Consider the following 23,864-nt stretch of genomic DNA (forward strand, 5'->3'; position numbering starts at 1 on the left):
GTCTACTTTTTCTGTTGGCACAGTGGTATTCAATCTGCTTTATCATATTTTCCAATGCTACGTGCCATGATATCATAAAAATCATCTCCTTAGAGACTTTTTTTATTATTTTCTCTACACAGAGGACATCTTTTACAAAGTTGTAACTTTCATTCATTTATTTAATGGAGATGTTCTTGCCGATTTAGAAAAGGTTTTGAAGGTTGTGAGAAAAATATTTAGTTATATGAATTTCACCCATTATTACCCATTCTTCTAATTGTATCACTCAGCCTCAAAAGTATATTTTTCCATAAAGAGGAAACAAAATCCATATTTTTAAGAGGGACAATAAAAAATTTTCTATAAACTCATCATTTTCTGTTTTTCTGCCAAACAACCAGGCTCTTTTCAAGGGCATGGTCAGTCTTGTGCACGTGAGACACTGACTTGTAGAGAGGTTGGAGGAAAAGCATCTATATGCAGGTCTGTGCCATTCCTTAGGTTCAAATGAGAAGCCCATGGCGACAAGTGGCAAATGCTCAATCACAAGTCCTACACAATTTTAATGGTGGCAACACCAAACTAGGTGTAGAATGACTACAGACAATGAAACCAGACAGCTCTAAGTAGCTGTGGAGAAGAGTAGGACTTCTCAAATACACTACTGCCACCATTTCCTCCCAAACCAGGGGGTGACCCACCAGACAAATATATGGTTCACTCAAAAACAGACTAGGGTGTCCAGGATGTGTCTCTGGATAATTGTTAATCACTTCAGCTCAAAAGGTAGAATGAGATTCCAGAACTTCTCAGTTATTACCAATAATAATAACAGGAACTTAAAAAGATAAGAGATCTTGATGCCTCATCAGTAAGGTCCAAGGTCTCCAGATTTCTCATGCAGAATTAGCTACAAGGATAGAGCCTTATTCAAGCTATTGTCACTATAATCTGTACTGGATGAACTTCAAGAGGCTCTGGAACCTTATTCCACTCAGCTTGCTAAGTGGCAGATATCTGTTTTATATATGAATATCTTTCTGCTGGTTTTGCCTTTATATTAAACCTATTTTGAAAGCATAGCCTGAAGCCATTCCTTCCACTGGCTTCTTTCTCTTTGCTCTCTCTTTCTTTGAGCTATGAACGGAGCACATCAATAGTGCTCTGAAAGCTTTGATGCTTCTTTGGCATTGACTTCAGTCCTGCTGCCTTTACCACAGAACTGCAGTTACTGTCTTTTGTGGAGAAGCATATTTGTGGTTGATAAAACATTAGTTCAATACAGGGGGGAAAGTGAATTGATTGTATTGAAGATTCTTGTAACTGTCACTTTTCTAAAAGACAAAAAAAATAATTTTGGTTTCTTCATTTATTCTGCATATATTTTGATTTTTAATTATAATCAAACATTATTTTTTTTAAAAAAAACCCAAGTGAAACCAGGGGGAAAATTATTCTATGGTTTAGTACATGGGTTCCATTTGGTCTGGGTAAGAGGAGGTTGGCAAGCACATTCAAGCTTTTAGATGTGTGCGATATTTGATTATGTATACAATTACTCAAAAGGTATTTTACTTAGTATATTACATGGAGAATAATACTTGGTATGTAAGGTCCTGCGACTCTCTTCGTGGTGTAAATTCAGAGAAATGAGAATACACAGCCCCTCTGTCTACAAGTTGGTTTAATTCTATCATATCCTCCCTTTTAACCCAAAGATGTTTTAGCTGACTAACTTTGTAATTCACCATCCTTCTACCAAGAGAGACAAGGTGCTAATGGTGATGTGCAGGGACTCAGAGATAGACAAAATGTTTTCAAATCAAATCTTAATCACTTAGCAGTCTTATTAGTCATCGGTGTGGCTGGAATTTAATCCATCCCAGATTACTCATCTGCAAAGTGGGTATAAATGTTATCTGTCTCATAAGATTACTGGGTGGGTAAAAGACTTTATGGTGCATGAAATGAGTCGCACATAGTAAATCATGAAAGTTGTCATTATTCTCGGGTCATGAAGGTCCTTAGTGGAACTATGGTGACAGGCCATGTATGGTTTAGGAGGCTCGCTTGTCACAGAGAAACCTTTTGATAGGTATTGCAAAATTCCTGGAGATGCAGATTGCCTCCAGAAACAGCTTCTGCTTCTTCTGAGCAATCTATGTGGTTCTAGATTCTCCAAGTCCCAGTAGGACAAATTGAGATCTGAGCCCAAGAAGACCAAGTTCTTTTGACTCACTATTTACATGAGTCTAAAACTAGATTCAAGCTTTTATTTTTACATTATTATTATTGCTTTTGAGACTATTTATTTGTTAGGGGACTACTAGACAATGACAATAATGACAGCTGATTTCAAGAAACATCTTTTAAAGGCTGGTGGAGTGTCTTAAATTGTAGAGCACCTGCCTGTCAAGAGTGAGGTTCTGAGTTCAAACCTCAGTGCTGCAAAAAAAAAAAAGCAAGAAATACCTTTTAAAAATGGAATAATCTTGCTAAGCATGGTGGTACATGTCTGTAATCCCAGAACTCTGGAGGCTCAGACAAGGGGATCATGAGTTTGAGGCCAGTATGGGCTACAGAGTGAGATTCTCTCCTGTACAATGTACACACATATGAATAAATGAATAAAGAAAAAAAGAGATTCTATCTCCAACAAAAGAATAAAGAGAGAGTATAATCTTGCTAGCTGAGGGAATGGATGGAGAAGAACCATTACAGAGAGTAGAATTCGTAATCTCCTGAGAGCTATGCTTTGTTTCTTTATTCATGATCCTATAATTTGATTTTTCATCTATACCTGTGTGGTGTTTGGAATCCTCTGGGGGATGTTTGTTAAAATGCAGGTGCCTGAGCCTCATCACAGGCACCTGAATCTCTGAGGACAGAGCTAGGCAGTCTAGGTCTTGACTAGATCTATAGGTGACCATCATGCACACCCAATTGTGAGATCCTCTGTGCAGAAAGCAGTGGAATGTCACTGTGATGCTGGCTCCATTCCAAACATTTCCTACTCTGAGGAAGAGGAAGGCACTATTAATATGCACAATGATGTGTTTCTTCATGGGCCAGGGGCTTTCTACTTCTGCTTTTCTGTAACATGGGAGTTCATAAAGCTACTGAACTCCTTTGCATGTAAGCACGAATCAATGTTTACTAAGTGTTTGGGGTTCTCTGCTGAGAGGCAGAATGAATGTGGCAAGCATTATTAGAGGAGAAATATGTAGGTGGAGTTGACATATGTGTGCCCCAAGTCCTCATTTGCCATAATTTAAGAAAATAGATACTGAAGCTGTGCCAATGAATCTTATAGCTAAGCTACTGTTTGGCTCTATCAAGGGAGGGCACACTTAACCCACAGGGAGCTATAAAACATCAGCTGAGCATTGATGGAGTTTGGAGTCAAATAGAAACCTGTTCTGTGAAAACATGCACATCTGTTGAACTGCATTGCTATAATCAGGACACAACCAAATTCACAGATGTGCCCAATTTTCTGTTTCCTCTATATTTTACCAGTTTCACGGCACGGTGACAAATGAGGAAAGTATTAAACTGATTTTGCATAGCATCCCATGGAAGCTGTGCACAAATCTCCCTGGTGGGAATGAACCTTCCAAATGTTAATAGTTAAGTCCTACATCTGTCTAATCCATCTCTGGGATACACTAAGCTCTCTGTTACTTTGCATATAGCAAATTTAAGAAATCCCATTATTCTAAGTCAAGTTTCAAAAAAAGAGATTTCTTTTTTAAAAAACTTTCTTCTTAGTGATTTTCTTTCCTCTATTTTTACATCTTCAAGTACATAGATTGATAATTATAAAATAGAATCAGAAAAAAATATCTAACGAAATCTGAAATGGAGAAACAAAAGCTGGAGTCTGGTTTCTCCTGCTATGTTTTTTAGCTTCTAAAATCCAAGAGGATTCTAAAAAAAAGTCTTCTACTAATACCCTGTAAAGAGGAAGAAAAGGTTTGCATGGTTTAAAAGAGAAAAATAGTATAATGGACAAAAACTTGCTTTATTCTATCAGCACGTGCACACACACGCATGGATACACCCCTTTATCTTTTTTGGTAACAAGACTTCAGTTCCCTTTTTGGAAAATCATCTGACTCCATTAACAGCAGTCTTGACTGACCTTTAATTACTATATCCACGCTTGCCCACCAGTGAAGAAGTGCCTGGTCCAAGCAAGGTTAATCAGACACACTTTCTGGAGACTGAGTCTTGAGTGCAGTCTAGCAAGGACAGAGCAAGGACTGCCACTCTTTCTAGTGGCAGTGGCTCCCCAGTTATGTCCATTAGCTTTTGCCACTGAGAACCCAATGTCCCTGAGTCTTGAGCCTTTACCAATATGAACCTTTAGCCTTGCTTTTGCTTCTTTAGCAACTCCAGTATCTTTCCCACAAATTCCTGTTTTTCATAACCTAGACAAAGTCCTTTACCGTTGTCCATAATCAGAGTTATCGATCAGAATCTTTACCACCTGGCTAACCTATGGGAAAAAGCAGTGACCAGTTCATCCAAAAAGAATGGATGCTGACCGGGGTGCCTGCCAGCAAGCTACTTGCAAACAAAAGAACTTTTAATGAAGGCATTAGGTCTCACTGTAGAAGTAGCAATATTTTCACCTAGGTGAGGACTTATGCAGAGCTGAAAGATTGAAATAAAAGAGTATGATGCCTATTAGAGCGGGGGAGAAAGAGTCTATGTAAGTGAGGTTGGGCAAAGAGACTGGTGTGGTGGTAGAGATGATGCTGAGTAGCTAAGTGAGAAAGGCAGCTGTACAAGGAGAAGTCAGGATGAAGAGCAGCTCTCAGATCTCCAGAATCCCAGAGATTCCTTGAATTCCAAGACACAAGATCCATTGCTTAAGAAAGAGTGTCCTATGGTGGGAAAAAAAAGCACTAAGCATATGTGACTGGAAGAAGGTTTCCTTTGCTGAGTTGAATGGCCTGGATAACTCCCTCGCAGACTTTTACACATGCCACAGAAAACATGCCCACTTAGGATGACAGGCTGGTTGAACTGCAAAGGATTCATGTCTGGTTTACTTCTGAGACAAAGCAAGGCTTCATTCCATTTGGGCATGATGGCGAAAGCTGACAGGCCTCAGTAGAAGGGGAGGTCTAGAAGAATGTGAGCGAGCCGTCCCTACTTCAGCCTCCTTCCCACTATGTCACCTGTGCTCTCCACCCTGCGATCCAACACACACACTACTCCATGCTTCACACAGTCGTTCCTAACATCCCACCTGGACTACTTGGGATACCTATTCCTACATGACTTCATACATAGCTCCTGTGGCAGCTCTGCACACACTAGAAGAAGGCACTGCTTACTCAAGGTGCTTCATTTGCTTCTGTTGGAAAATTGTTGAACTATAAGGAGTTTATTAAAATCAAACACTTACAAAATTCTTGTGTAAAATATACTAATCTATAACATCCATGGTATAAAGTGTTCTTTATGGTTGAATACCACCAGTCCTCACACTCTTCCTTGGTTCTAGATGACAAGTATCTTACAAAGCCCCTCTGAGATGCTTCCCTGCCTGTGCCCTCTGCCTAGAACACAAGCTCTGTTGTGGCACCCATCATGTAGAGTAGTGTGTGATCATTTTGATACCTGTGACACCCCACAAGACAGAGAAAACCCAGTAGCTAGGGTAGTGGTGTCTCACGCCTACAATCAAGAGGTGGAGATGGGAAAATCATGGTTAAAGGCCAACCCAGGCAAAAAGTTAGTGGAGATCCCCACTCAATCAACAAACTTGGTCTGATGGTGTACACTTATTCCCCCAGCTACTGGGAAACATTTTGCCAGTCCTATGCAAAATGCTAGACCCTATTTGAAAAATAACTAAAGAGGAGAGAGAAAAGTCTTTGAGAGTAGCGCTGCTTATTACTGCTGTAACTGTAGTGACCAGAAAAGAATTGGCAAATGGTTGATGCCATAAGTTAAAGCCTATTTTCCCCAATTTTTTGAATAAGATAATATTTCAGAGTAGACAACTTGTAAACTATTACATTGACTAAATGTTTCATTTGCCCATTATATTGTGAAATCTACAAAAACACCAATTATTGGAGAAACTCAGAGCTTTTGCTGAACTCCATTTATACCAAAAAAGAGCTGAAACTATTTTAAAAAAATAGTTGAAAGCAGAAATTTTGCTTTTAAAAATGGTCAATGTTCATATAAAAGAAAATTAGGCCAGTCATGGTGCCACACATCTGTAATCCCAGCTACTCGGGTGGTAGAGATAGGAGGCTTGCCCAGGAAAAGCATTAGTGACACCCTGTCTGAAAATCAAGAGAAAGCAACAAGGGCTGGGGGTGTGGCTTAAGTGGTAGAGTGCTTGATTAGCAAACGTGAGGCCCTAAGCTCAAACTCCAGTGGTGAGAGGAGGGATGAACTGACCAATTATTATGTCATCCCAAATAGATATACCTGCACAGCTCATTCGATTGCAGTTGGCATTAGCCATGATCCCATTGTGAAAGACTGCATTTTGTCCCATAATGCTAGTCATTAGAGCTGGAGCATAACCTAAAACAAGAAGGATGAAAGGAAGCATGCTTTCTGTTAAACCCTGAGATGCCTGCAAATTCCTTTCATCGTAAGACTCAACATTCTGGCTCTAAGTTTTCTGGCTTGGGTTGGTATGGGGTCAGCAGGCTCTGTGGTAGCATACTTGTTAGTATTGCTAGAGAGGTGCTCAGTGACAAGACCTTTTCAAAGCATTGGCATCAGTTCTCATGGGGAGGACCATGTCTTCCTCCATGTCTGGTGCCAACCAAGGGGCAATGAATGGATGGACGTTCTCATTGGGTTGGTGGACATTGTCAGGCTGGGTTATATATTGACATGAAAAGCACAACTCCTGGGTCTAGGAGGTTTCTGAGGACCCCCAAAACAGTTTATAAGAAAAACTTTTTTTAAAAACAGCATTTATTCCAAAATTCAAAAAGCAAAAGTGAAATTAATAAATGTTTAACTATCTTCAAAATACAAATTCAGTTAGTGTTAAATTTACAATTCCATGAAATTTTCATTATATTTGAAAGCAACTTACTGGTTATATTTTATCATTTTGTAAGTGATCAATAAATAATAGGTGATTGCAAATTATTATTCATAGTCAGACAGTTCTCAACACAAAATCATAAGCATCAAATTTCAGATGTAGCTAGGTGTGGTGATGTACTTCTGTAATCCCAGCTACTCAAGAGGCAGAGATTGGGAAGATCACAGTTCAAGACCAGCCCAGGCAGTTATGGAGACCCCATCTGAACCAATAAGTTTGGTGTGGTCCCAGTTACTGGGAGGGATAGGTAGGAGGATTGCAGTCTGAGGCTGGCTCAAGGCCAAAAAAAAATCCAAGATTCTATCTGAAAAATAACTAAGGCAAAAAGTGGCATGGCTCAAGAGTTGGAGTGGAAGATCCAGAACTTCAGTTCAAACCCCAGTACTGCCAATTTTTTTCAAATGTCTAAGAAGTATAGGCAACATGGAATATGAGCACATTCTCATATATTTGATATCATGTGCACTGGAAGAGAAGTGGCTGGGAGAACATTGCCTGAGGCCTACAAAGGTGACCCAAACCCACAATGACACTGTCACTCACTGTGGAAAAATGGCCCAGAACCTGGGCTCCTCTCCCTTCCTCCTCACTCTGCTCTTCCAGGCTCAGCCCATGGGGCTGGAGGTAGCAGTGCAGACTGAAAACAGTGCTAGATTTGGAGCTAGACACCCCAGCTCAAGTTCTAAGCTGGCTACCTCTTGTTATATGACCTCCAGAGATGAGTCTCATCATGCCTAACAAGCTCTGTCTCCACCAAGGGGTGTTGGGGGTGATAAAATGAGACATTATGTTAGATTTTGAGACAAAATACCCATCTTTAGGCAAAACAGTCTGTTCTCAGCGACATCATATATTTCACTCTAATATGTGAAAGCCCTTTGCAAAGTGACAGTGACTATACTGGAGGAAATTGGAAAGCCAGGAAAGGGCAGGAGAGGAGACACTGATGAGGGCCTGTGTGGCCTCCATGGCAGTTTGAGCACAAACATGACACCTCAGTGGGTAACTTTCCTCCAGAGGTCACTCTTTGATACCTGGTCCGGCACCCTCTGTGTCAAAAATTACATCCCCTTTTAGACATTTCCCAAAACTTGCTACTCAGAGGTCTGTCTAGGTCCTTTATGTGTCCCCAAACCAAAAAGAGCTGCAACCTAGAACTCTTGTTTCCCTCAATCTCATCCTCCCTCTTTCAAAGCAAATGGAGAGAATGGGGTGCAGCCTGGACAGTAATGCACCCTTAGGGAGTTCAGTCCTATTGACATGCATTTCCTCTGTGGAGCTAAGACACAAAATTTCTAGTAGCCTATACAATTATATTCTAGTCTATCTCTATTTTAAACACCATGACTAGGCAATGGATGACTACACTTATTCTGTATTTCTCATTCTATGTGTGTTTTGTCTTAGACTTTCTTCTTCTTCTTTTAACTTTGCAGCTGTAGAAGCACCATCTGCCTGGCTTGATTTCACTCATGGAAAGAAAAGACACACCAAGGAACAACAGGATAGAACACCAAATAACGAAGTGTCTGCACTCAAGGTGAAGAAGGTGAGTCTCTTATCAGTTAAAAATAGTGATTACAGAGTCAGAAACATCGAGATAAAATGGAAGTAGGATATTATTCCAGGAAGTTTTTCAATGGCTGTTTTTCCAGAAGAGGAAGGCTTTCCTTCCTCACAAACCTTCCTGCCTTTTACAACTTTGGGGGTGGTGAGTCAGATAACTTCCCAGGAGTTTCTAGAAATTCTCAGGGTCTCCTGACTTCACACTTACTGGGCTATAGGAGAGGGAAAAGAGAACTGAAAAGAAAAAAGAGAAAGGAGAACCAGCTCTCCAGTCTCCTCACACCCACTTGTTGGTGACTCCTGGCTGCCAAGGGTTCCCCAGGCATGGACTGTGACCATACTGCTAAAGATTAATTCTTTCCTCTTATGAAGTTGGTCTTCAGTGTACTTAATGAGGGTGCAATAGGATGTGAATTTTTTCCCTTCAGAATCACTCCAGTATGATCTACAGGGTGATTAGCGTGGCTCGACCTCAGTTGGGATATTATGGCTTAAATTATTCCTATTAGTTTCCAGCTGACCTTGGAACACAAGCACTACATCTGATTTCAATGAAACATTAGACTTTGTTGTTCTCAGTCAACTAATGAAACCATTGAACCTTCCCATGACTCGTGGTAATTATAATAAAGAGTAAGCATTATCACGAATAATGCAAACCGATTGACAAGATAGCAAAGTGACCGTCTGGAAGTTGTGTACAAAGACACTCACAATGTGAACTGGGCGCCAAGAAAAAAGGTAGCGACATCCAAAAAGATCAGCACATTTCTGCCAAAATACAACCCCTCTAGCTTGGGTTACTGGCAGCATTACTTTTATACCATGAGTTTTGGCACAGTGGACTGGTTACGAGAAACATCGTGTTAACAGGAAAAGCCACTTTAAAAGTCTGTTTGATGCTTCAAGCTCTCAACTACACTCTAAACGTTTAAACCAATATTCCAACCTGATTAAAGCATTTATGGAAAATAAAAGTGTCTTGCCAGAGGGGAAAATCTGAGGGATCTGGGCTGTTGTTGCTTGTTTGTTTGTTTTTACCGAGGTGTAGAACAGAAACCCCAAATTTGACAGATTTCCCAGTTCTAATTTAGTTCTAAAAGTTTAAGAGTTTATACCACCCTCAAACAATTTATCCAAATTCAATGGGTTTTCAAGTCAAATCTAATGAGTCTCATTCCCTAGGAGAGGGAGGGTGTCCTCCTTATGGCTAGATGCCTTGCATGGGCAAGACCTCACACATAATAGAAGCTCAATAAATGAATCACAAGAACTCGGCCCATAAAAGGTGTGGACTCTGCCTCACAACTCACTCCTGAGATGAAATGCATGATGAATTCCTCACTCTTGAAATCGTCTTCTTAGAAGATTCTAAACCTGTGATGCCCCAGGTCTGATAAGAACCAGATCGTCTGCCCCTTACAGACTTTTACAAGCTTTGGGACCTTGGTAAATAATTGTTTTGCACCTCAGTTTCTGCATATATAAAGTGGGTTTTGCGAGGATGAGGTAGGTAAATTAACATATATTATCTGGGGACCCCTGAAAAAAAAATGTTAACTGTCAGTGTCTTGAGTTAGTTGTCTCATGTCCTGCAATGATTTGTTTCCTTGAATTCTCTCTGCTGAAGGATGGCTCACAAAGGGTAGGACTTCTGACTTTTAATCTTTGTACTTCCTGAGTTTATAAAACCCAGGCTCTAAACTTGGTAGGTAGTCAATAAATGCTTGGACTAAAACCAGTCTCTTCTCTGGAGAGGCAGGGAGGCCAAGATCTCCTTTATTCTTTAAGGAGGTCCTTCCAGATGCAGAAGACCATCTGGGTTAGAAACCTATAAATTCCACATCTTGGGATCCACCTGGCTGGGAACAAATTAGAAATACTTCATCTTCTTTAAGAATTCTGAGCCAAGAGCAAGGTTTCTTTTAGTGACATTCAATTGACTAGCTCTGTGATTTTTTTCCTTTAAGAAATGTTTTTCCTTCCTTGTTAGTATTTCGAGCAAATTCACATCATTCTTGTTGTGTTTCATTTTCTGAATGAAAGTCACCTCCTTCCCTCCTTGCACAACCAGGGTTAGGGAGAGGAGAGAGTGCGGGTTAAGCCATTTTCAGCCAAAACTATCACTGATTGGAAGAATCTGTTTTTTCCCAGCTCTTAACCACATTTTAGAAACTTGTACAGAGTGTTTCCCCAGTTTCTGTTCTAAGTGATGTCATTCCCCAAGAACCTAAGTATTCAAACAAAGATCATAATAAAAAAATGCACTTTTAGGCCACAAAACACAGCATAAAACTGAGGCTATTTTGTTGTTTTTAGAAAAATAATTGCTTATCTACTGAATGCTTGGTGTTAAGCGCTAACTTAGGTTAGTAAAATGTAGATGAATTTATAGAACAACATCAAGGAAAGACAAACACTCCTGGTTCTTAGATAGAACAAAAATTGTGACAGATGTTCCTCTCTGCACACCTTCCAGGACCTACCCAGTGAAACACTGTGGTCACCCACCACTTAGTATTTGGAGGTCCCAAAGTTCATCAGTACAGACATCTTTGTCCAAGAAAGCAAGAGATGGACCCTGGAATAGTCTTGCCTTTTCCTCTTTGCTATAGCAGGGAAAATTTAACTTCTGATGATCCTAGAATAATAGTCTCTTCTCTCAGCTGAGGATTCAAGGTCCCAATAGCTGGTTGGTTATTTGTTTTTTATTCCCCTGTAATGGAAATGAACCTTTCTATTGCCCCCCAAAAAAGCAGTTTGTCATTGAAGCAGAGAGGAATTAAAAACAACAGCTCTCTTGGGTCATTGGTCTGTTGTCTCCCAGTCTGGGACCTTTCTCACTACAGGGTTTTTTCCAGTTGTTTATCCACTTCAATTTTCTGTGTTCTAAGTTCTTTTCTCTAAGAACTGTGCCAGTTGACAGTGTCACTCACAAAGAAGTTATTCTTGACAGTCTAGATAGGCTTTCTCCTAGATGGCTGCTACCCTTCATTCCCTTTGGTACAGTATGTATTGCATTTCCTCACTTAGCACAAGCAATTTCTGAATACCCACTTTGTGCCAAGCCCTGAGACCAGGCTGGGAGATACGAAGTTGAGGAAGACCCAGGTCCTGAGTGGCTAGGCCTCCATAAAGTGAGCTATTGTTACATTCTCTTCCCTTGCCATCTTCTGTTGTTCTTTAATTCCTCTCAGGGCCAGTCCTGGCCAAGCTGGAAAAATAAAGGGCCAAGGACCATGTTCAGGGAATCTGCTTCCTCTTTCTTCTTTACTGGATTTCCAGGGCCCCACACAGGCTTCTTACAGACAATCCCAGTCTGACCTCTATCCCCCATCCTCAAATAACTGATGCAAGTAATTACAGGTGAGAACAAATGTAGTTTGCATTTTGAGCCTCCCTTCTGCTTCTGAATAGAAAGTCCTGTGTTCTATCAGAAAAAGGAGGCCTTTGCAAGAGTTCAAAAGTGTAATTCACATTCTGTGCACACAGAAGGCTAGCTTGGGGGTAGAGCGGGGGGCAAACCAGAAAAATTATTTGGCTGTGGTTAGTGAACCTAGTCTCAAACCTGTGGGAGACTCTAGGCAAATCATGTAACCTCTCTGGGGCTTAATTACCTTTCCTCCTAATTGGAGCCATTGCTCTGGGCCCAGTGGTTCCAGTGCTGCTCCTGAATCCCATAATACAACATGTATGATACATAATACAGAATACAAGTATTCTATAAATGGCTACATGCTATAGGAAAGTCAGGAATCCATGGCACAGTGGCATCTGATCAGAGGACAGATGTTCTCTGTGTAGAAACACACCCTCTGACATATGTTTGTCATGTCATGCAAGGGCCTGGGTCCTTTGCATTCTTTCACTCATATGTTGAGGTCCTACAGAATCCCTACAATTTTAGAGGCAGAAGCAGAGACTACTGTCCATCTCTCAAAAGCAAAGTGTGTTCTAACTTACCCCATCCATGTGCCTATTGTGACACTTAGGCTACAAGTTAGCATCATAAGAGCCAGAAATCTTCTAAGACAGACTGCTCAAAGGTGGTAGTGGTTCTTAACCTGAGACTGAGGCACTAAGACTCCATGGCAAACTTTTAGTGACTTGATAAACCTTTTTAAAGGTTTGCACAACTGTCCGCATATATGTGTTTGCGTTATTTTTTGAGAAGTATGCATAACTTTCATCATATTTTCAAAAGGACTCAGTCCAAGAAAATTTTAAAAATTAAAAATTCCACTGCCCTAAGTTACCTCATTCAAATTATTACAATAATAAAGATCATGTTGCTTCATATCCAGGCAAAGCATGGATAGAATTTAAGTCTTACATATATTTTTTAGTTGACAAATTGTCCCTTCATGGGAAGGAATAATTCTTAGAGCCTCCATTTTGTGGGGGAACCCCAGTGTGGGGTTCTAATTGCCACATGCTATGCAAATAAGGTTTTATCATACTGCCTTTGACTTTCTCAACCTTATCCATTTTTCACCATTTAGATTTTAACTCTATAATCATAATAAAAATTTTGTTCTTTTATATAGTGATCACAAAAATTTAAAATTAATATATAGGCCATACATAATAGTTATATATGATTTATACATAATTATAATATATACATATATATCCTTTAGTAATTTTTGTGTTTCTTTATTTTTCTCCCCTAACTCTTAATTTCCATTTCTCTCCTGTTTATATTAGTCTTCATATGTCCTCTACTGTCATATGATCCTGAATAAAGCAAGGCTTTTGTTTATGTATTTTTACAGATTCTTTCATATCACAGTGCACTTTCCCAAATACTTTTCTGGAACAACACCAGCACACAGTGTTCATGATGAGAACTCTGTTCTAATTCTTTGTAGGAATAGACTAGTCTTGGGTCCAACACACAGTATTGCAACTCCTGGCCTCCTTGAGTTTAATTAAGGTCATGTGACTCATTCTGTGATACTGTGAGCAGAGGGATACCTGTTACTTATAGACCAGAGGGTTTATTCTGTGACTCCAGAAACTCTCCTTTCCCCTCTGCCATGGCAAATGACAGTGTTCCATGTAGTGGCCTCTCTATCAGCCTGGATCTCAGAATGAGAATGGTGACAACTTGGGGGTAGAGCCTCTCACATCTATTGTTTATCTTGGAGACACCAGTCTCTGTTCTGGTTCTTTCTCATCTCCCAGCACCCTCAATGCAAAGCTCTCACAAATCACCCACTTCTCATAGAGTATAATTTTCTGGCCTTTGCCCAGTGGTAAAAGTACCCACTGCATGCCATGTTATGCTGGAAGTGGAGTAGAAATGGTCTTTTCAAGGATTAACCTGACAAATGGCCCATTCCACCCTCTGCATTTAGTGACTTTAAACTGGGAGCTTTCCTGCGGCTTTTCGTGCTAACCTCTGGTGTCTCAGGTTATGAATTCCTTTGCTCTGTCTTGTCTATCTGATCACATATGTTTTGTGTACTCTAGGAATTCGCCAACATTTTCACCCAACATATGTTTTCCAGCATTGCTCTGCTTTCATTAAAAAAAAAAATCTTTGCCGTCATTTCAAAGGGATCTTTGGAGAAAGAAGAGGTAGATATCCAAGCTCAGTCTTCCATTTTGCACTGCAAGACAGTGCCCAGTTTTGAACAAGGGTTACTTCAAGAAAGAATTTCTAATGGAAAGAAAAAAATCAGGTGATTTCTGAGTTCTTGAAGTAAAAGGGCAGCCTTTAGAGCTTTAAAGAATAGCAGTCATTTCGTCCTGGACATTCAATGAGTCCTTAGTAAACAACTGCTCATGGGGTTTAGAAACACAAGGTAGAAGAACGTGAAGATGTTGTAGAGGACTAAAAAGGATGTAATACAGATGACCCCAAGCTGGGTAACAGGGTATTTGAGGAGAAGTAAACAGTATTAGCTCTATTTATCCTGGCCAAATAAAATTTCAGATTGCCCTAATATAGTAAGGTTTCAAATACACAAAGCGCTAAGTGTGCAGATTACATTCTATTAAGGTCAAAATAAGTAGAAACTAAGTAGAGAGAGAGAGAGAGAGAGAGAGAGAGAGAGAAGAGTGTTAGGTAAAAAATACAAGAGGAACTTTCTGAATGTTAAGATTAACACTGGCCACAAAACACCCAAGAAAGGTAGAGATAACAGTCCTGTAATTCTTGGGGAAATTTGGGAGGGACAGGTTAGTTGTGGCTCTGCCTTTCAAACTTACAATTCTGTTTCTCTGGAAAAATGGTTCCCTGAAAGATGAAATTGTGGTAAGTTTCTGGAGCAATGTCTAGATCACGGAGTGTCAATAACGCTGTGACAAGCACCTCTCTCATCATTCCTGTCCCATAACCTCATTCATGAGACGCCTGAAATAGTAACGTGTTGTGCTGAAGTAGTTCTGCCAACTATTAAAAAGCTCATGTTTAACTTTTCCATTATGAACTTGAGCCTTTTTTGAAAGTTCTCTTCTTCCCATAAAGCCTTCCCAGATGATGTTTTACTACAACACTTGACACAAAGCCTAACACGTACCCTTGTGAGTTATAAATCCAGAGTTGCTTATTGTTCTTTATTCAATTATCTCTAGTAGTACAGGTTTCCCTCCCTTATTTATTATTTTGACAGAATTGCCAACATGGAAAAAGCAGAAGAAGAAGAAAATAGTTTTTAGTAAGGACTATTTATTTGAGCCAAGTAAAATTTCAGATTGTCCTAATATAGTAAAGTTTCAAATGCATAAGTGCTAATGTGCAAATCAGATTTTCTGTATCTCCCCTATACCAAAATAAGTAGAAACTGACTTTAACTTTAGAAAAAAAAAAAGATCTTTAGGTGAAAACTACAAGAATTTTGTGAATGTCAGGGTTTTTATCATTAGCAATGGAATACCCAAGGAAGATATATAAAACAATTCTCCAATGTTTACAAAAATGGGGAGATGGTCTAGTCATAAAATCTGTCAACATTTCAATGCTATTTCAAATTTTTATGTGGCAGGAAATACTGGCCCCATCTTGTACTCTTGGGAGTGTCATGAAGATTTTAGGAATTAGAGGGAAATTCCAGAGTTACTCTCCTGGTTTAGAGTCAAAGCTGCGTGGCAGGGGAAGGCACTTGCACATCTACCATCTTAGGCTGGTGTGGGAGATGGAGATGTACTAAGAGGATTGGCAGTTCAGGTTTATCCAAGTGCACGACTTGGCTGGGAAACAAATGAATTGGGTTTACCTGGAGACATAGGTTCCAAAAAGTCAAGGAAAACTTTGTTCACTCATTTGCCTAATTAAGGTTTAATCAAATGTGTAACATGGTTCAGAGTTGAGAGACAGGAAAAGAATGCAATGTGGACCTTCAACATTTGTCCCAAGGGCATGGTGGCTGACAGAAAGATGCTAGAAGGCACAAAGAATAAAGTTCCTTAAATATCAGAAAAGGACACTGATAAGAGAGCCACTCATTGTGATGAAACCAGCTAAGAATCCCTTTGGGTCCTTCAAGAAGCATCCTTTGCCATTTTCAGGAAGCTTGTAACCTCTGCCCCCAGTCAACTGTTGTGGAGTCTCTGGCTCTAGGAACTTGACCTGTAGGTGATGAACCTGTTTGCACTTTGCTACCGAAGGTGTGCTGACAGGACCAGCAGTATCAACCATCAATGTCCCCTAAGAACTTATAAGAAATGCAAAAACTCCAGGAGTCATATCAAACCAACTAAATCAGAATCTGCATTTTAACATCCTCAGTAGACTTATGTGTACATGAAAGTTCGAGTAGCATTGTCTTAACACATTTTTAAATGCTTACCTGGAGAAGGCTTGAGTTGAAGGTTGGTTCCCTCCAGTCAACTCCCCAGCTCACATTGGCCTATCCCCCAAGCAGGACTAAGCTGGATGGTCTGCTTGATGTTGACTTTGACAGTCCCTCCTTATTCTTGAGCAGCATGCAATCTTGTTAAGAAGAAAACCTACCTCACATAACCCAATGACAAGACTCTGAGTAAGTAGTGAACATGTTTGTGCTAACATGAGAAACAGAAAATAGTCCCCCTGAAGTTCATAGGAAAGGTGCAGGCAAGGGACAGGAACTGGATGCAAGTCAGCTCTCCAGCAGTGGTTCTAAGTTGAGCACCCATCGGGCATCATCTGGAGGGCTTGTTAACGTGCAGGGTGAGCTCTGGCTCCACCCAAAGTTCTTTATTCAGTAAATCTGGGTTAGGGGCTGAGACTCTGCATGTCTAACAAATTTACACTCTTCTTTCCACCTGCTATGCTGATGCTACCAGCTTAGAGACCATATTGAGAATCTCCACTAGGAAACCAGAGGTTTACAAACAGGGAAAAACACTGCTTCCTGCCCCGCCCCCAACTGGGGACATACAAATCTTTTGGTTGCTGTAAAAGGGTGCTGCTACTGGTATCTGGTGGCCAGAGGCTGGGGATGCTGCTAACATTTCACAATGCACAAGACAGCTCCCACAACAAAGAAGAATCTGGCCCAATGTCAATAGTACAGAGGTGGATAAACCCTGCACTCAAGTTCAACCTTGGTGGCACACTAGCAACACATGGGAGGATTTTAAACATCCTGATGCCCAGATGGTACCCAGGGCAGCTAGATCAGTATCTAGGAATGAGGCCTAGGTGATTATACATTTTAAAGTTCTCCAGGTGAGAACACAAAATGTGGAAAGAGATGAACAGTGGAAAATTCGGTTCATAGGTTTGCTCCCACATCAGTTCTCCACTTTGCTTCACCCCACCAAAAGTCCCTAGTTGTCTGTCCATGAACCGTAGTGTCCAGCCTGCCTTGCTCTCTGGCACCTGGTTGGATTCAGCCTATAATAGGTACCACCTGGACATGGGAGTGGGAAGAAAGAGATAGCAGGTTGTTTATTTTCCTACTCCCTCTGTGCATGGCCACAAATCTGTGGTAGTTTTGTTTCCCTAAGCGTCAATCGTGGGGGGTTTTTTTTGTTTTTTTTTAGCTGGGGGGAGGTATCACTGTTTTTCCATGCCTTTACCTTTCTGATAACCCTTTATCTTCCCATGTTCTTTAGGCCTGGGTAGCAAAAATTTGCCCCTGTTGCTAGCTAATGCCTGGGCACTTACAAGTTCATGATTGGTTTCCATAAATGATCCTTAATTAAAGACTCTTCAATTTCTGGGTGAATATGCATCCATTTCCTTCCAGACAGGGCACACAACAGGCACAGGGGTGTCCATGCTCAGAAGGGCCCCACTCGTGGTTTACTGCTTGCTGCAGCTATTGGAATTCTTAATCCCTTTGAACAAGAGGCCCTACCTTATTGGTCACCTGGCGCTGAAAATTATGTGTCAATTCTCTGACTAAAAGTAAGCTGTTCTTTTGTTGGTTTGTTTGTTTGTTTTGTATACTGGGGTTTGAACTCAGGGCCTACACCCTGAGCCACTCCACCAGCCCTTTTTTATGATGGGTTTTTTCGAGATAGGGTCTTGTGAACTGGCTGGCTTCGAAATGCGATCTTCCTGATCTCTGCCTCCTGAGTAACTAGGATTACAGGCGTGAGCCACTGTCACCCTGCTTACAAACTGTCCTTAACGGGAAGGAAATAGGACAAGAAAGACTTAATGTTTAAAATGCACTTGGTGTATGTGGTAAACAGTAAAATGTTGCTGTTTCCAACATGGCAGGAAAGGATAATCCATCATCCCATCTACTGTCAATCTTACAGTTTCCAGAGAAAGCTGATGGACTTGATCCTATTGTATGACAGCATCATTTGGCTGCAGAGTGCACCTACTTGCTATAGGCTTAGGTAGTGGTGAGAGTGGATTAGGAGTAACCAGCCTTTTCTATCTTCAAATATTATTGTAATTGAATATATTTTAGGTGTACAGTGTGATGAATTGATATGTGTACACATTATCAAATTAGTTAACATATCTACTAGCTCACAGTTACCATTTTTTGTGTATGATAACACTTAAGATCTACCTGCTTAGCACATTTCAAGTTTAACATGCAGTATTGTAACTATAGTTACCATGCTGTACATTACATCCTCAGAATTTACTTACATTATAATTAAAAGTATAAATCCTTTGCCCCAAATCTTTCCACTTCCTCCAACCCCATCCCCAAGTAACCACTGTTCTACTCTCTGCTTCTATGCTTGGAATTTTTTTAATTCCACGTGTAAGTGAGCTCACACAATATGTATTGTTCTCTATCTGACTTAGTTCACCTAGCTCTTTGTCCTCTAGGCTCATCCATGTTGTCACAAAGGCAATTTTCCTGTTTTTCTGGCTAACATTCGCTTTGTGCGTTCACATGACACCAGACAAGTAGGTTTGCTTATAATTACTGGATCATATGGTAATCCTATTTCTAATTTTTTTGAGACAGGGTCTTGTGGTATAGTCTGGCCTGGCAGCAAACTTACTATATAACCCAAGCTAGCCGAGAACTCACTACTCTCCTGCTCCAGTGTCTTAAGGGCAGGGATTATAGATGTGCACCACCATACTATATTTTTAATTTTTGAGGCGTCTCCATCCTGTTTTCATTATAGCTATACCAGTTTACATTCCCACCAATAGTGAACAAGGGTCTCCTTTTCTCCACGTTCCCGTGAACACTTTTGTGTCTTGACTATTTTGATAATAGCCATCCTGACAGGTGTGAGGTAACATCTCACTGTCACTTTGATTTGCATTTCCCTGATGATCAGGACCTTTGCATACAGCTATTGGCCACTTGTAGCTTTCTTTGGAGAAATGTCTATTCAGGCCTTATCCATTTTTAATTGGATTTTTTTTTTTTGTTTTTTGCTATGGAGTTGCAGGAGTCCTTTATGTATTTTGGATAGTAACCCCTTACAAGATATATAGCTTACAAACATTTTATTTCATTCCATAGGTTGTTTCCTTTGCTGTGCAAAAGGTTTTTTTTAGCTTGCAGCACTCATTTATTTTTATATTTATTGTCTGTGATTTTGGTGTCATGTATAAAAAAATCATTGCCAAGACCAATGTGTTAAGGAACTTTTTCCCTGTTTTCTTCTAGGAGGTTCATGGTTGCAGGTTCTATATGTAAGCCTTTAACTCTGTTTGAATTAAGGTCATTTGTTATGAGTTGAATATGGGTATTGTCCCCCAAATGTCTATGTACTGAAGATGTGGACCACAGGGTGGTGCTGTGAACCTTCAGGAGGTGGGGCCTCGTGAGAGGTCCTCAGGCTATTGGAGGCGTGCTCCTGAAGGACCTTGTGGCACCCTGGCCTGACCTCTTGCTCTCTGCTTCCCGGTTGAAGATGTGAGTGGCTTGTTCCACATACCTTGCAACCATAAGCCTTTTTCTCTTTATAAATTAATTGCCTCCAGTGTTTGTCATACTAACACAGAGGTGACTAATGTACCATTTATTGAAGAGATCCTCCTTTTCCCATTGTGTATTTTTGGCATCTTTGTCAGGTATTGTTGGCTTTCTATGCATGGATTTATTTCTGGCTCTCTACTGTGTTTCTTTGTTCTATGTGTCTGTTTTTATGCTGAAGCATAGTATTTTGCTTACTATAGCTTTATAATATAGTTTGAAATCAGAAAATGTAATGTCTCCAGCTTTGTTCTTTCTCAAGATTGCTTTGGCCATTTGGGGCCTATCATGGTTCATATGAATTTTAGGATTGTTTTTTCTACTTCTATAAAAAATATTAGAATTTGGATAGGGATTGCATTGTATCTAAAGATCACTTTGAATTGTATGGATATTTTAACAATATTAATTCTTCTAATCCATGTACACAGGTATTCATTTATTTGTGTTTTCTTCAATTTCTTTCACCAATGTCTTATAGTTTTCTGTGGATAGACCTTTTATCTCCTTGGTTAACTTTAAGCATTTTATCTTTTGATATTGTAAATGAGATTGTTTTCTTTGTACATTTAAATACTTTGTTGTTAATGTTTACAAATGCTACTGATTCTTATGCTGATTTTGCATCATGCAACTTTACTGAATTTATTAATTTTAGTTTAAGCAGTAAAAGTTTTGTGTTGTTATCATTAAGGTTTTCTATATAGAAGATTATGACATCTATAAAGAAGAAACTATTTGACTTCTTCAAAATTTGATTGTCTTTTATTTACTTTGTTGTCTAATTGCTCTGCCTAGAAAGTGACAAGAGTGGATCTTGTTCTTGATCTTAAAGGAAAAGCATTTTGGGCCCAAGTGGTAGAGTGTCTATCTAGCAAGCATGAGGCCCTGGGTTCAAACACAGTACTGCAAAAAAAAAAAAAAAAAGAAAAGAAAAAGGAAGAACATTTAGTTTTTCACCATTGAGTCTGGTGTTAGTTGTGGGCTTGTCATAAATGGCCTTTATTATGTTGAATGGTTCCCTCTATACCCAAATTTGTTGAGAGTTTTTATCAAGAAAGGGTGTTGAATTTTGTCAAATGCTTTTTCTGCATCTATTGAGATGGTCGTGTGATTTTTATCCTTCACTCTGATACTGTGGTGTTTCACACTGATTGATGCTGGTGGTGATGCTGGCTGCAATCTATGTTCAAGCAGAGCCTTAGGCTGTGCTCCACAGTTAGACGGGGCTGCACGCTGCTCTCCCCACAGTGGGGTGGTGTTGCTGGCCATGCTTCTTGGTTTGGTTGGACAGTTGGCTGGAGACTACAGCTGGGCATAACTACTGACCATACTGCCTGGACCAATGGAGCTGCCATCTTGGCACTGCATGTGGGTAGACCTGCTGGCTGGACTCTGGTGGTGAGGCCATTGGCAAGGACACAGTGCCACTGCAAAGATCTATACACTGTCACAATGAACCCCACTCCTCTTCTTTGTTTCTAGCAGCCACAGGTGATTTATCCTGTCAGATCTTCAGATGTCTACCATGAGGCAAGCAAGACAGATGCGGACCTCTTGCAAAAAACTCTGGAATCCAGGGGACACTGGATGTCTGCCTTGGTTCTCTTCTCCACTGAAAAAACTAGAGGTTGAAGGGATCCTTCTCAGTGTAGCACTGCATCCTGAAGGAAGAACAATGTCGTCAAAGCGAAACCAGGTCTCTTACCCTTCTAAATGTGGCTTTTTCCAGCTTTTTAGTTCCAAGGGATTACTTCCACCTCATCCCCAGTGTTCTTATCTGTGTATATTTGGTAGAAGTATTCATGTGAGGGGGACTACAGCTGATACCAGGGTGCCTCCTATTTTACCATCTTACTGATATTAACCTTCAGGAGTAACCAGTTTTCCACACTCCACTCCTTGATAAACTTAGAACCTATTCTGAAGGTTCTAATAAGACTCGACAAGTAATGTGCAAATTCTAAGAAAGATATGTGCACATGCATTTAGCTCATTTTATTCTCATGACATGCCATGTGGCATACTGGTTCTGGAATAACACTATTCTAATAAACATTTTTATCAAAATGTAACACACATAGAAAAAAGTACTCAAATCATAAAGTATACAACCCAATTACTTTTCACCAAGTGAGCACATCTGGTACTCTGATAATGAAAGAACATTATCAGCTCTGTAGAAGAGCCCCTCGTGCCAACCTCTTTTCCAGAGCTAACCACTGTCCTCACTTCTAATGCCACAGAGAAGTGCTACATACTTTATGCAAAACGAGTTAAACATCAGCTACTTTGTGTCTTACTTCTTTCACTCAATATTATGTTTGTGACATTTGTTATATGTATTAGTGATACGTTCATTTTCTTTGTTATATAACAATCCATTGTAAAAGATTTTATAATATATTTACTCATTCCAGAATTTATGGACACTTAGATTGTTTTTAGCTTTTGGCACTTCTGAGCAATACTGCTATGAGCATTCTTGTTCATGTCTTTTGGTGCACGTGTGCATTTGGGAGGGTAAATGTTTGGAGTATACTTTCTATGCTGTGTAAGTAGTAGAATATGAAATTTTTCAGCTGTAGTAGGCATTCAGAAACAATTTTCCAAAGCGGCTATATTAGTTTACAATTGTTATCACTAAGTGTCATCTGATTTTTCATTTCAAACATTCCTGGCAGTACATGGTGATTTCTCAGAGTGTCTTCAGCTCACCTTTCCCTGATAACTAATGTGGAAAGCCCCTTTCCATGTATTTATTATTCATTTGGGTAGCCTTTTCTTTTTACAGTGGTTATTGAAATTCATGCTCATTTTTCTATTAAGTTGATAATTCTTCTTCTAATTGATTTACAGTTCTTTGTATATTCTGCAAGTTCTTGGTTGTAAATATGCATTCACATATCTTTTCCCACTCTGTGGTTTGTCTTGCATTTTCAATGGCATCTTTTAATGAAGAGACTTTGTCATTTTAACTTAGTTCAACCTAGAATCTTTTCCTTTGTGGTTGGAACTTTTTGTGTTCTAGTTCAGAATCCTTTGTGCACTCAAATCCATGAAAATATCTTTTCCTCATTGATTTCTAGAAGATTTCTTATTTTAGGTGAACAATTACAAACCTGAATTTTGTGACTGGTCAGAGGTAGATGTCAAGGCTTGTTTCCTTTCATATGAATAAACGAATGTTCTATGACCATTTATTGAAAAGACCATCCTTTTTCTATTGTTTTGGAGTGCCACTTTTGTCATTAATGATGTACGTAGATCTGACTGGTTTTAGTATTACGGGTCTTAGAATCAGGTAAGCATGGAAGAAAGAACATTTCTGGAAGGGATCGTGCAGAGGTCCAGGGTGGGGTGAGTACCTGGAGACTACCAGGGAATGATGGGAGGCTGGTGTGGTTGGAGCACAAACAGAGAAGTGTGGTTTGTAAGATGTCTGTAGGAGCCAAAATATGCAAACCAGGATATCCTAAGAGCAATAGGAAACCACAGAAGACTTTTAAGCATATGGATAACTTAATCAGCTTTGCATATGCAAAAGATAATTATGGTTGCCATATAGAGAAGAGATTGAAGGGGATCAGAGTAGTTACACGTAGTCTGTTCCAAGGCCATCTGAGTTGTTTAGGAAAGAGACATAGGTGGCTTGGATTAGAGTGCATGTAGTAGAGATGGAGAGAAATGGGCTGGTTAGAAAGATTTGGAAAACAAATTCGCAGGACCTCATAATAATTTTGGGTCTTCAAGGATAACCTTGAGTTCCTTGATGATGCTTCTAAATAAAGGGAAGTGTCATTCTCAGAGATTAGGAACCTTAGGAGATGGGTAAGTCTATTAATTAGGAAAGCTCCTATCATTTTGGTTTGAGG

General features: G+C 39.9%; 1 long non-coding RNA gene across 3 annotated transcripts in view; it reads left to right on the forward strand.

Moving 5' to 3' along the window:
• Nucleotides 1–23,864, forward strand: part of LOC141422615 (uncharacterized) — a 246,958-nt gene that overhangs the window by 145,617 nt on the left and 77,477 nt on the right. For all 3 annotated transcript variants that reach the window (XR_012447326.1, XR_012447325.1, XR_012447327.1), the window contains one exon: nt 8,515–8,627. This is a non-coding gene — a long non-coding RNA (uncharacterized lncRNA). The remainder of the gene's footprint in view (nt 1–8,514; nt 8,628–23,864) is intronic.

This window comes from Castor canadensis, chromosome 4, assembly GCF_047511655.1.
Source record: "Castor canadensis chromosome 4, mCasCan1.hap1v2, whole genome shotgun sequence".
NCBI lineage: Eukaryota > Metazoa > Chordata > Mammalia > Rodentia > Castoridae > Castor > Castor canadensis.